At 35.3% G+C, this 10,576-nt stretch overlaps 1 non-coding gene across 1 annotated transcript; it reads right to left on the bottom strand.

Moving 5' to 3' along the window:
* Positions 1 to 213: 213 nt before the first annotated feature.
* LOC131814223 (small nucleolar RNA SNORA8) lies at positions 214 to 351 on the bottom strand. The gene has a single exon (XR_009347214.1). It is a non-coding gene; the product is annotated as a small nucleolar RNA SNORA8 (small nucleolar RNA).
* Positions 352 to 10,576: the final 10,225 nt, after the last annotated feature.

The following is a 10,576-nucleotide window of genomic DNA, read 5'->3' as shown; positions in this document are numbered from 1 at the left end:
TCAATCCACAGTTGTCACTGTCACTCCAGAGTTCTTTCAGCTGGGTTTCTTGCATCTCCATTTGAATACGGACATAATTTAAGAACTCCCCACCTGTTTAGGGTCTGAGTGTGGATCTATCTGGTTCTCAATTTCAAACACCCTAGAAAAGGAGAAGCGTTACTTCCTCTTGAAAATTATCTCAAGCTGAGCAGTATAAAAAACCGTTAAGAATACTGTTTCAGTAAAAATACCAGGTTTAACATGCACGAAGCCAAGAAAACCAACGATGCCAGATACCGAGTTTCTATTGCACTGTCCTTTGAACACCCAGCAGGAATGAGCTGCTGAGGGCAGATACCATGCAGTGCGAGGGAAGTATTTTTAGATGCTCTACGTGAATTCTTCAAGAAATAAGCAGATGAATTCAAAAGGCAAAAAAAAAAAAAAAAAAAAAAAAAGGCAGCTTTTCCTGTAATATCATAATGACTCAATCTCAGTGCCAGTTTACTGAAGTAGTATCACAAGAGGAATGTTACTAAGCGGCCAGTATCAAGCCTTTGCTGTTTCTTCACTTGCAAAGTCAAAGTTAGAAACAGAGTATGTTTTTAAAGTTGCAAGATTTTCTCACATTTCAGAAAATGCATTGTCCATTGAGTTGGACACATACACAGAAGAAGGGCTTACTAATTCCTTACCAGTTCAGACACTTGAAAATACACCACGTTTGGAAAAGGAGTAGCAGGGAAACTATAAAATGGCAAGAACTGATGACCTCTTGTGAACCTGATTTGAGAGGGTGAGAGGGTCTATCATAGAAGTGATTTAGATCTTCCTGCTTTTAAGAGCATATACATTTTTTCACTACTCAGTTCTCCATGTTTGTTTCTCTTTGAAATGCTCATTGTCTAATATTTCTTTTTACATCACCCTTCCTTCTCATTCATGATGCAAATTGCCACAGCTTCAGGAACACTGAAATCTAACAGGTACAGGTCCTCTCTTCAAAATGTTGCACATTTGTAACTGCTGTATTTACTTACCCTCTTGGGAGGGTTCTATTCACTTCAAGCCCTTAGTCCTTTTAACCTCCCTCCAAACAGAAATTATTTTTTGACATAACCCAAGAATTTATAGGGTGAACTGAGAATTCTCAGGGTTATCATGAGCCGTTTCACTCTAACCTTGCAAGAGGCTCAAAAACAACTTCTTAAGTATCAGCTAGGTACGGTGCTGACAAAATAGGGTAATTCAAGAGTGACAAAGGCGAAGTACATTGTACAGTTAACATACTAAAAACAAACATGTTCTGAGATAATTATTTAGGGAGCTAATACTTTAATAATTTCATTAGAGATAGAAATATCTCTAAACTGATGTTAAACTTCTCCATGCCTAACCTACACTTTGATCCATGATGACATTATGGAAATATGCTTCTTGAATATGTATGACTAAAGTCAATGTATTCTAACCAAAAGTTAAAAATAATAAGTGATTTATTTAACATAGATGCCTTATAGTCTCCCTTTCCCTCTACTGACATTACCTATAAAGTGCATGTATAATGATAGCTAATATTCCCTTTCATATTAAAATATATAATAGACTTTCATATATCATGTTGAATTACATTTTGATATTAAATTGGCATTTTTATATTGGCAGAGAGACCCCTAAAAATTCTAGTATTCCCTGTTTATAGAAAGCTTTAGAAAATTGATATTTACCACCTTTATTTCAGAAGTGATGGTTAAGAGAAGTTTGCTAGATGTCCTTAGCAATCTACAAAATTTTCTGTTACTCATTTGATATATGAAAAAGATCCTGTATTGTTAAAATACATTCTTCCTTTAACACTCCATGTTCACTGTAGCATTACTCACAACAGCCAGAGGACAGAAGTAACTTAAATGTCCACTGATGGATGAATGGATAAAGGAATTGTAGCATAAATATGCACACACACACACAAAATACACAATGGAATATTATTTAGCCTTAGAAAAAAGGAAATCCTGTCACATAATACAACATGGATGAAACTTTCAGGTATTATGCTAAATGAAATAAGCTAATTACAAAAATCTATTTTTGTTTTAAATAAATTATTATCTTAATAGACTAAATTAATCTGGCTCATTTACTCTATTTTCTCTGAGAAAATAAATTAATTGAGATATCACATTGCAAAAGTATGACATAATATCAAAATGTGACACCCTGGCCTAGAAACTGATGCCAAAACACAACTCATTTTTACCTGTTTATTTCCATCATCTAACTAGAAATTTTATCCCAGGCACCATTACCTCTGATTCTTTTCAGCTAATCTGATTTTATTCACAAAAATTGTAAATGCAAGAAAATAAACTACCTAAGTGTATTTAATATTTTAAAATATAAAATAATAAATATTTAGTCACAAAATAAATAAAAAAGAATAAATGGCCAAGTTTGTACATAAGCAATATTATTTTAGCTTGCATTACTCAAGTGACAATAGTGATAATACCAATAAAGCTGCTTATGTTTATTTTTAACATATTTCTACTCTCTCTTTTCTCAATTTACCATTTTTTGTGTAAAGTAAGTTGATGACTTTGTGAAAATTATAGCATAATTAGTCTGTGTATTTGATGTAGAAAAGAAAAAAACTTCAAATAAAATCTATAATTGGTTTTGATTCAGAGGCCAGTTTTGAAAAATGTATATTTTTTATTAGCTCTATAACCATGGCTAAGTTATGTTATGTTCCTCCCTACCTCTCAAATTAAAAATGGAATAATGTTAACCTTATAGCACTTTTGTGAGATTTAAATGAGATCCTAATTACATGTATAGCATGAAATTTGTTTTTGTTTCTTTATTTCTTTTCCAAAAGTGAATATTTAATTTGATGATTTGAAACTTGGAGTAAAGTTTCCTTATATAAAATGCAGAATAAATATTGCCACTGTTTGTGGCAGATCTTCACATAGATAAAGAATGACAAAAAGATGACTATTCTAACTATACAAACCACTATATAAAAAACACTGCTATGGAAAATCATTTTCAATTTATAAACAGGACACTAAATATATTTGTGTGTTTAGATATTGCTTATTTTTAAGAGTTCTATGTATATCACTGTGTATAGGATGTAGAAGTAGATAAATACTTATAAATATTAATAAATCATAAATTATATGCCTTTGCAAAAAAAAAGACTTCTTAATCAAATTCATATGTATGAATTAATAATTATTTAACTAAAAAAATAAAAATAAAAATAAAGACCCCAGACTCTGATGCTTAAAATATTCCATTCTTTATACAGATTGTTTCTAAGTCCAGGGTTTTGTGAATCAAGAACAAGCTGTACATGAAATTGCAATTATGACCATGAATCAATTTACCAGATCATTAAGCCTAATAATCACAGCTTCACTTTTTATTATTATCATCATATAATTATTAATATGATTCTTAAATAATGTTAAATATTATCATTAATAATACTACATAACAATGTAATATGTGAGTTGTGACGTAGCCCTTACCAATTTGAAACAATTTAGAGAATGTTAAAGTGTGAAAAAAAAAGAACCTGGGTCACTGAATTCATATCTAGGCCACTAGATCTTCCTAGAATGTCCACTCCCAGACTCCTTGTCCCATATATATACACACATACACATACCAGCACGGCATGCCAAACTGTACTTCCCTTTGGTATTCTGTATTCCGAAATATCTACCCTACTTCTTTAGTCACACTTTATTTTTTATGTATTCAAGCAGTATATCAGTTAGTTATTGCCAGACAAATAAAACAAACAAACAAAAAGACCCTCAATTTGATGGCTTGAAGAATCAACCCTTTATTTTTCCTTATCTGTGTATTTGCCTGCAGTTAATTGACCTAGCCTAGCTAACTTGAGGGCTCTGCTGATCTCCACCTAAACTTACTTTGCCTCTGGGAGTCTACTGTCCTCTGCTGGTGTGCCCCTGTTCTTCACAAAGATGATAGAGGCTGTGAAAGAACAAGACCAATTACCCAAGCACATTTCAAGTATCTCCCTGCAATAGGTCTATTATCATCCCTTTTGTGTTATAGAAAATCATAAGCTGAATCCATCATCAAAGTAGTACAGAAGTTTCATCTCCCATGGAATTGAGGGAAAGAAAGTGAAGGTTTCTGAGCAATAATCTAATCCTTCTTTAGGGTCTTTACATTAATAGAAGTGTTTAAATTTGTATTCTGTATGCAATAAAGAGCATGTTAGAGCTCCAGTATTTGCAGTGAGATCTCTGCTCTGGCTCCACACATTTAGCAGGAAAAACGGGGCCCCAAACCATTATGTGATCTTAACCAGAACTCCTCACCACTCCCTGCATCAGGGCAACGGTCATGTTTTACTATCACAACCTGCTTGAGACCCCAAGGGTTATTAATTTCATTTTGCCCTTTGTTGGAAGATTCCCCACAGGTCTTTTGCATTTCTAGGCATCTTGTGACTAGAGGCATGGTTAGCATTTGTTACAGACTATCGTTTCAAGATTGCTTACATGGCAAAGAGCCTTGAAAGACAGAAATTATTACTTTGTGGTGTAGAAAGCTGATCCTTTGTTGTCCAGTATAGAGTTCAATAGGATATTTTTTCTAGAGCAAAAATCAGACAAGTTCGCTTATAGACAAATAGAAAACATTCGGTCTCCGTAAGTTTGGTGTGACTTAACCTATGACACAAACACACTACATTCACAGTTGCCTACTGGATGACTCTCACTCCCAAGAACTTGTGGCACATGAAGGAACTTGCTGGGCTGTGAGTAATCAAGTCCCTTGTTTCTGGCAGCACTGTCTTCTGCTAACATCTATGAAACAGTGGCAGTCTAACTTGTTAGGTTGAAAGCAAGCAAAATTTCAGAGCCTTCACACTCAACACTGCCTTTTATCTTTTTTGCTATCAGTTACCAAGGTAAACCAGGGCTCACAGGTTCTTCCTTATTTCCACCCCCTCAAAGCTCTGTCCATACCCCTTGCTAACCCATGCTCTTAAAGCACTCCTCCTATGCCCTTAGAAACACTCCTTGACAATTACAAAATCATCATACTCTGAACCCCCTCCTGTGCTCTTTACTCTCTTGCTCTGACGCTTAGCTCTACCTTGAGAACACTGACTCTTTCAGGTGGAAAGGTTTTTGTTGTTGTTTTTTTGTTTGCTTATTTGTTGTTTTGTTTTCTTTTGTTTTTTCCCTCCCACAGCATTGAGCTAGAAGTAGGGGAAAGAATCCCTTTCTCATGTCCTCTTCCTGCCAGTCTGGGCTGGGGCAGGGAGATATCAGTGTTGAATCTCAAGTCACCAAATAAAACCAAGTTCTTATCCCTACTTAAAAAAAAAAAAAAAAAAAAAAAAAAGAACCACTTTAACTATCTTCTTAAAACAAATTAATTAAGACATAATTTTCATACTATAAAATGCATTCATTTTAAGCATATAATTCTATAACTTTTAGTAATCATTTAGTAAATTTTCTGTTTTATGCAACCATGACCATAATCTAATTTAGAACATTTTATCACTCTAGTAAGATCCTTCAAGTTTCTTAAGAGCTAATTTCCTTTCCTATCTCAGCCTCAGCCAAGTACTAATCTATTCTTCTCTTGCTATAGATTTGTATTTTCTAAACATTTCCTATAAATGGCAGAATGAAATATGTGGTCTTTACTGTCTCTATTCTTACAATTAGCATAATGTTTTTCAGGTTTATATATATTGAAACCTGTCAGTATGCCATTCCTTTTTATTGCTGAATAGTATTCCACTGTGTAGATGTACTCACTTTCCTGAACAATTAACCCATTTATGGGCATTTGTTTAGATGGAAGGATTTTGGGTTTTCATGGCACTATTTTTCTGCTTTTCTGGGTGTTGGACATTTTTATGATTATGAGTGATGATGATAATAATGAGGAAGTCACCTTAGGAAGAGATACTATGAGACAAAGTAGGCCTTCCTACCTAAATATATCCTCTAAAGAAGGACATATATATTGGCTACTATGAGTAATTCCATTATCTACTTTTTCTTTCAAGTCTTTATGTGAACGTGATTTTCATCTCTCTTGTGTAGAAACCTAGGAGTGGAATAGCTTGATATTATGGTAAATTTATGTTTACTATTCTCAACATGTATTATGATCACTTTTTTAAAAAAGATTTTATTTATTTATTTGACAGAGAGAGAGACCACAAGTAGGCAGAGGGGCAGGCAGAGAGAGGGGGGGAAGCAGGCTCCCTGCTGAGCAGAGAGCCTGATGTGGGGCTCGATCGCAGGACCCTGGGATCATGACCTGAGCCGAAGGCAGAGGATTTAACCACTGAGCCACCCAGGCACCCCATGATCACTTTTTTTATATTGAAGTGTAGTTGACATACAATGTTATATTAGTTTCAGGTGTACAGCATAGTTTTTTGTCAGTTCTGTACATTATGACAAAGTGTTGTTACCATCTCTGATCAAAGCTATTACAATATTATGACTGTATTTCCTATGCTGTACTTTTCATCTCTATGACTCATTTAGTCTATAAATGGAAGTTTATACTTCTTAATCCCCTTCATCTATTTAATCCATCCCTCTCCTCTCTGGCAACCACCAGTTTGCCCTCTGTATTTAAGAGTTTGTTTTCATTCTTTTTCTGTTGTAGCCATTTTGGTGGGTGTGAAATGCTTATCACTTTGTGATTTTAGTCACCTCTTCTTTCTTGCCATCATTTTCCAGCGTGGTTCACTTTCCCTCAGTCACTGTAGATATTGGATTTTTACTAATTATGATTTTACATAAAATTCTGTCATTATTCTTGGTGTCTGTAAAAGACACATAGATGCTTTTTTAAATAATGTGATCTCGCAGTAACCAGACCTCCATTTCTCTAACAACTTTTGTAAATTCAATTCTATGAATCTGACTTTCTAACACTTCTTGTCTACCCCAGTTTCCCCCTACAGGGCTCCAAAATACTATTTTTTACTCCATGTGAACCTTTTCCCTTATAACGGTCCTCATTTCCTTCATGTACTTGTTTTTGTCTTTCGCTAGCTTCTCTTCCACAGTTCGTAATTTAATCTGTGTTTTCATTATCAATTCCTTCATCACAACTGTGCTTCCTTTCATACTTACCCATCATTAGAGCCAATTCTCTACCTGCTCTTGAAGTTAACAGCTGCTGAAGAAAAATCACAGTACTGTTTAGTGGCTTTATATTTTAATTTCCTGACCATTAGTATCAAGTGGGCCCTTAGTGCCACCGGGGAGACTTCTGCATTTTCCTAGGCATTCATCAGCCTGCTATCTCCCATCTTGTCCTCTCACATAATTCTAACTAGTTTCTGCCCCATTCGCACTTCCAGCTGATGATTTCACTCCTGAGAAAAGACGCAGTCACAAATGGTTATTTTTCTTACCATGCATCTAAACCTTATGTTCTGTGTTCCCACTTGTTGTCGGGGATAAAAAGCTGGAACTCATTCTGCAAAACTACTCCACTTAAGTACTACATCCCGTCCCTTTCACAAGATTACAGTTCTACCCACTTTTCCCTCTCTTCAGGATCATGTCTCTGTTGTACCTCCTCAGTCAATCCCATTAGTGTATAGTAATTCTATACATCCTTATTCCAAAGCACGAAGCAAAGATCTTTCAGTCTACATATTGCCATAGCTACTGCCTGTTTACATAAACTTTCCTTGAAAGAGTTACCCATACTCAATGTTTGCAATCCTTCACTGAGGATTTTCCCCTCACAGCTCTTCTGAAAATGCACATCTTGATCTCTGGTGACCTATATCTTACTAAATTCAACAATCATATCACTGTCAGTGGTGCACGGGTTGATGTTAACAATGACTCTTATCTAGTTCTGAGGCTGCTGATGCTCATGGTATAAATACTCCAAAGATGGCAATTTCAAGCTTCTAACATGATGGTAATGAGCATAGTGTGAAGAAATACATGTAATTGGCTCTCATTTGCTAGTAGAGTAGGTTCCAGCACCCAAGGGATTGGTGTTAATGGGTGTTACCATACCTGCAATATTTCATGCAACAAATCACTCAAAACTCAATACTACATACATTTCTGGAAAACTACTTCTTTCCCATATTATTCCTATATTGTGCTTTACCTCTTCCCAGGCTATTTTGTGGAACATGTTCATACTCCTGACCTCTGAATGTTGGAATTCTCCATTGCTGTATCCTGGTAACTCTTTCCTTTTTCATTAACACACTAACTTGAAGATCTCCTCCAGGGACTTGAAATTGAATAGCCTCTATATAGCCAAATATGTTGTCCAGATTTATCTCAAGTTGTCTGAATTCATATACTTAATTATGACCTCATATCTTCATGTGGGTATCGAAACTAAACATGTCTACTTCTAAACTCCAGGCATGCTTTTCTCAAACCTGCCCAAACCACAATATCTTCCATTCTTCCAGTTGCTCAGTCCAAATAACTGAGTGGCATTCTTGGCTCCTCTTTTTTTCTCAAATCTACATGTCAATGCTGACATCTTTGTTTTCAATCATTATTCAGAATCAACTGCATCACAGCGTCTCCATTACAACCACTTAGCTCCACAGCATCATCATGTTTCATATACATTATTTTAATTTGTCTTCTAAGGTGCCTCGTTAGTGCAGTAGGTAGCGCGTCAGTCTCATAATTTGTCTTCTAGTCTCTCTGCTTCCACCCTTTCCTGTGTATCCTAAAAACAGAAACAAAAACCAGTATCTTTTTGATTAGAACGTCTTATTATACCACTGTTATATTCAATCTTTACAATGGTTTTGTAGCTCACTCAAAGTTAAGTCTTTGCACCACCCTACAAATTTCGATGTGGCCTGACCTTCCCCATTTTGATAAACCTCATTTTCCATCACTGTCTCCTTCACTCATGCAGCCCATTGTATCACTGCTGTGTTGCTCTAAGCATCCTCCCTTTCAAGTACCTGTAAAGTTTTTCCCAATAATCCACATGGTTCATGCACTCACTTCCTTAAGATGTTTGCTCAAGTATCAAAATTGTTAAATTTTGCTCAAGTGACCCATTCCCTGACCACAAATTAAAACTGTCACTCATCCTTCCCAAATCACTTGTCATCTTCTAATATAGCATAAACATAAGAACATACAACATATACACAGGTGCAACACAGATGGATAGATAGATTGATAAATGTGTGATAAATACTGTAGTTATGTCATCTTACATGCCACTCACAAATAAAGAAGGCAGGGTGCATTATTGGAATTTAATGTTAGTTCTGCCTTTTTACCCATGAGCATGTAATAAAAATGTAGTCCTTGATCTTCCATGACACCTTGCATTAGCACATTTGCCAGTCCTATACAACTTTGTCTTTGTGTGTACGTGTTTATGACTGCTCTTCTACTGTATATTCTGCAAGCATATCAACTAAATATATTTTACTCTGGGCCCAATAAGCCAAACTATTAGGATTAGATTACCATGTGTTCTAATCACCTTTTTTTTTTTTAAAGATTTAATTTATTTATTTCACAGAGAGAGATCACAAGTAGATAGAGAGGCAGGCAGAGAGAGAGAGAGAAGGAAGCAGGCTCCCTGCTGAGCAGAGAACCCGATGCGGGACTCAATCCCAGGACCCTGAGATCATGACCTGAGCCGAAGGCAGCGGCTTAACCCACTGAGCCATCCAGGCACCCGGTCTAATCAACTTTTAATGAATTCAATATGTTCTCCTATAAAACATCCCCCTGCACAGGCAAAAATAACTCTGTTTTGGATTCAGTAACCCTGCAGTTTAACATTTTAACACCAAAGCATTGATTGGGATTCATTGGCTTATATATCATAAAGAGGTTGATATTTGCTTAAACTTCACATCTTCTAATTCAGAATCCCATCCTAGTTATCCTTTAGAATAAAAATAAGAACAGTGCTTGCACCGGTCTACCATACCATGATTTTTTTTTTTTTTTTGAGAAGATTACAAATCTGGAAATCATTTTAATTTTCATTTCTTTTTAATTGGTAGTTATCTGTGAACTTGATCTCATTTTCATTAGAGTCTCTAAATGTATGTTGGGGAGGAATGTGTTGAGAAGAGATAATGTTCAAGTTTGTAAATCCCTACAGCTGTGTGGACATGGCAGACCTTATGATCCACCATTGCTTAAAAACTATGGTTCCTTGAATCCAAGGTTAAACAAAATTTAATGGGAAGTACAGATTACCTTTATTTTCATGGCTCAAAAGTTATGGTTTTTAATTATTATCATTTATACTATTGGGGAAAAATACAGTTTAATAAAAGAAAAAAACAAGGTTTTTGTTTTCTTTGTTTTTTTAAATCACACATTTTTCAGGAAGCTGTTACTTCCTGAGAGCAAAATAGGTCCTTAGAGAAGTAAACAGATCCTTTCAGGCTATTAAAATACAATTTTGTAACACTGTTGAGCATTCTATTAACAGGTCAGAGGGAGAAACTAATATGTAAATAAAAGGAAAGGAAATTAATATGGAAGAGAATATAGACACAAAAGGAGGAAGTCTGAATGTA

The sequence above is a fragment of the Mustela lutreola genome, chromosome 13 (genome assembly GCF_030435805.1).
Source record: "Mustela lutreola isolate mMusLut2 chromosome 13, mMusLut2.pri, whole genome shotgun sequence".
Taxonomy (NCBI): Eukaryota; Metazoa; Chordata; class Mammalia; order Carnivora; family Mustelidae; genus Mustela; species Mustela lutreola.
Note: the sequence above shows the minus strand (reverse complement) of the source record. Positions and strands in the feature narration are given on the sequence as shown.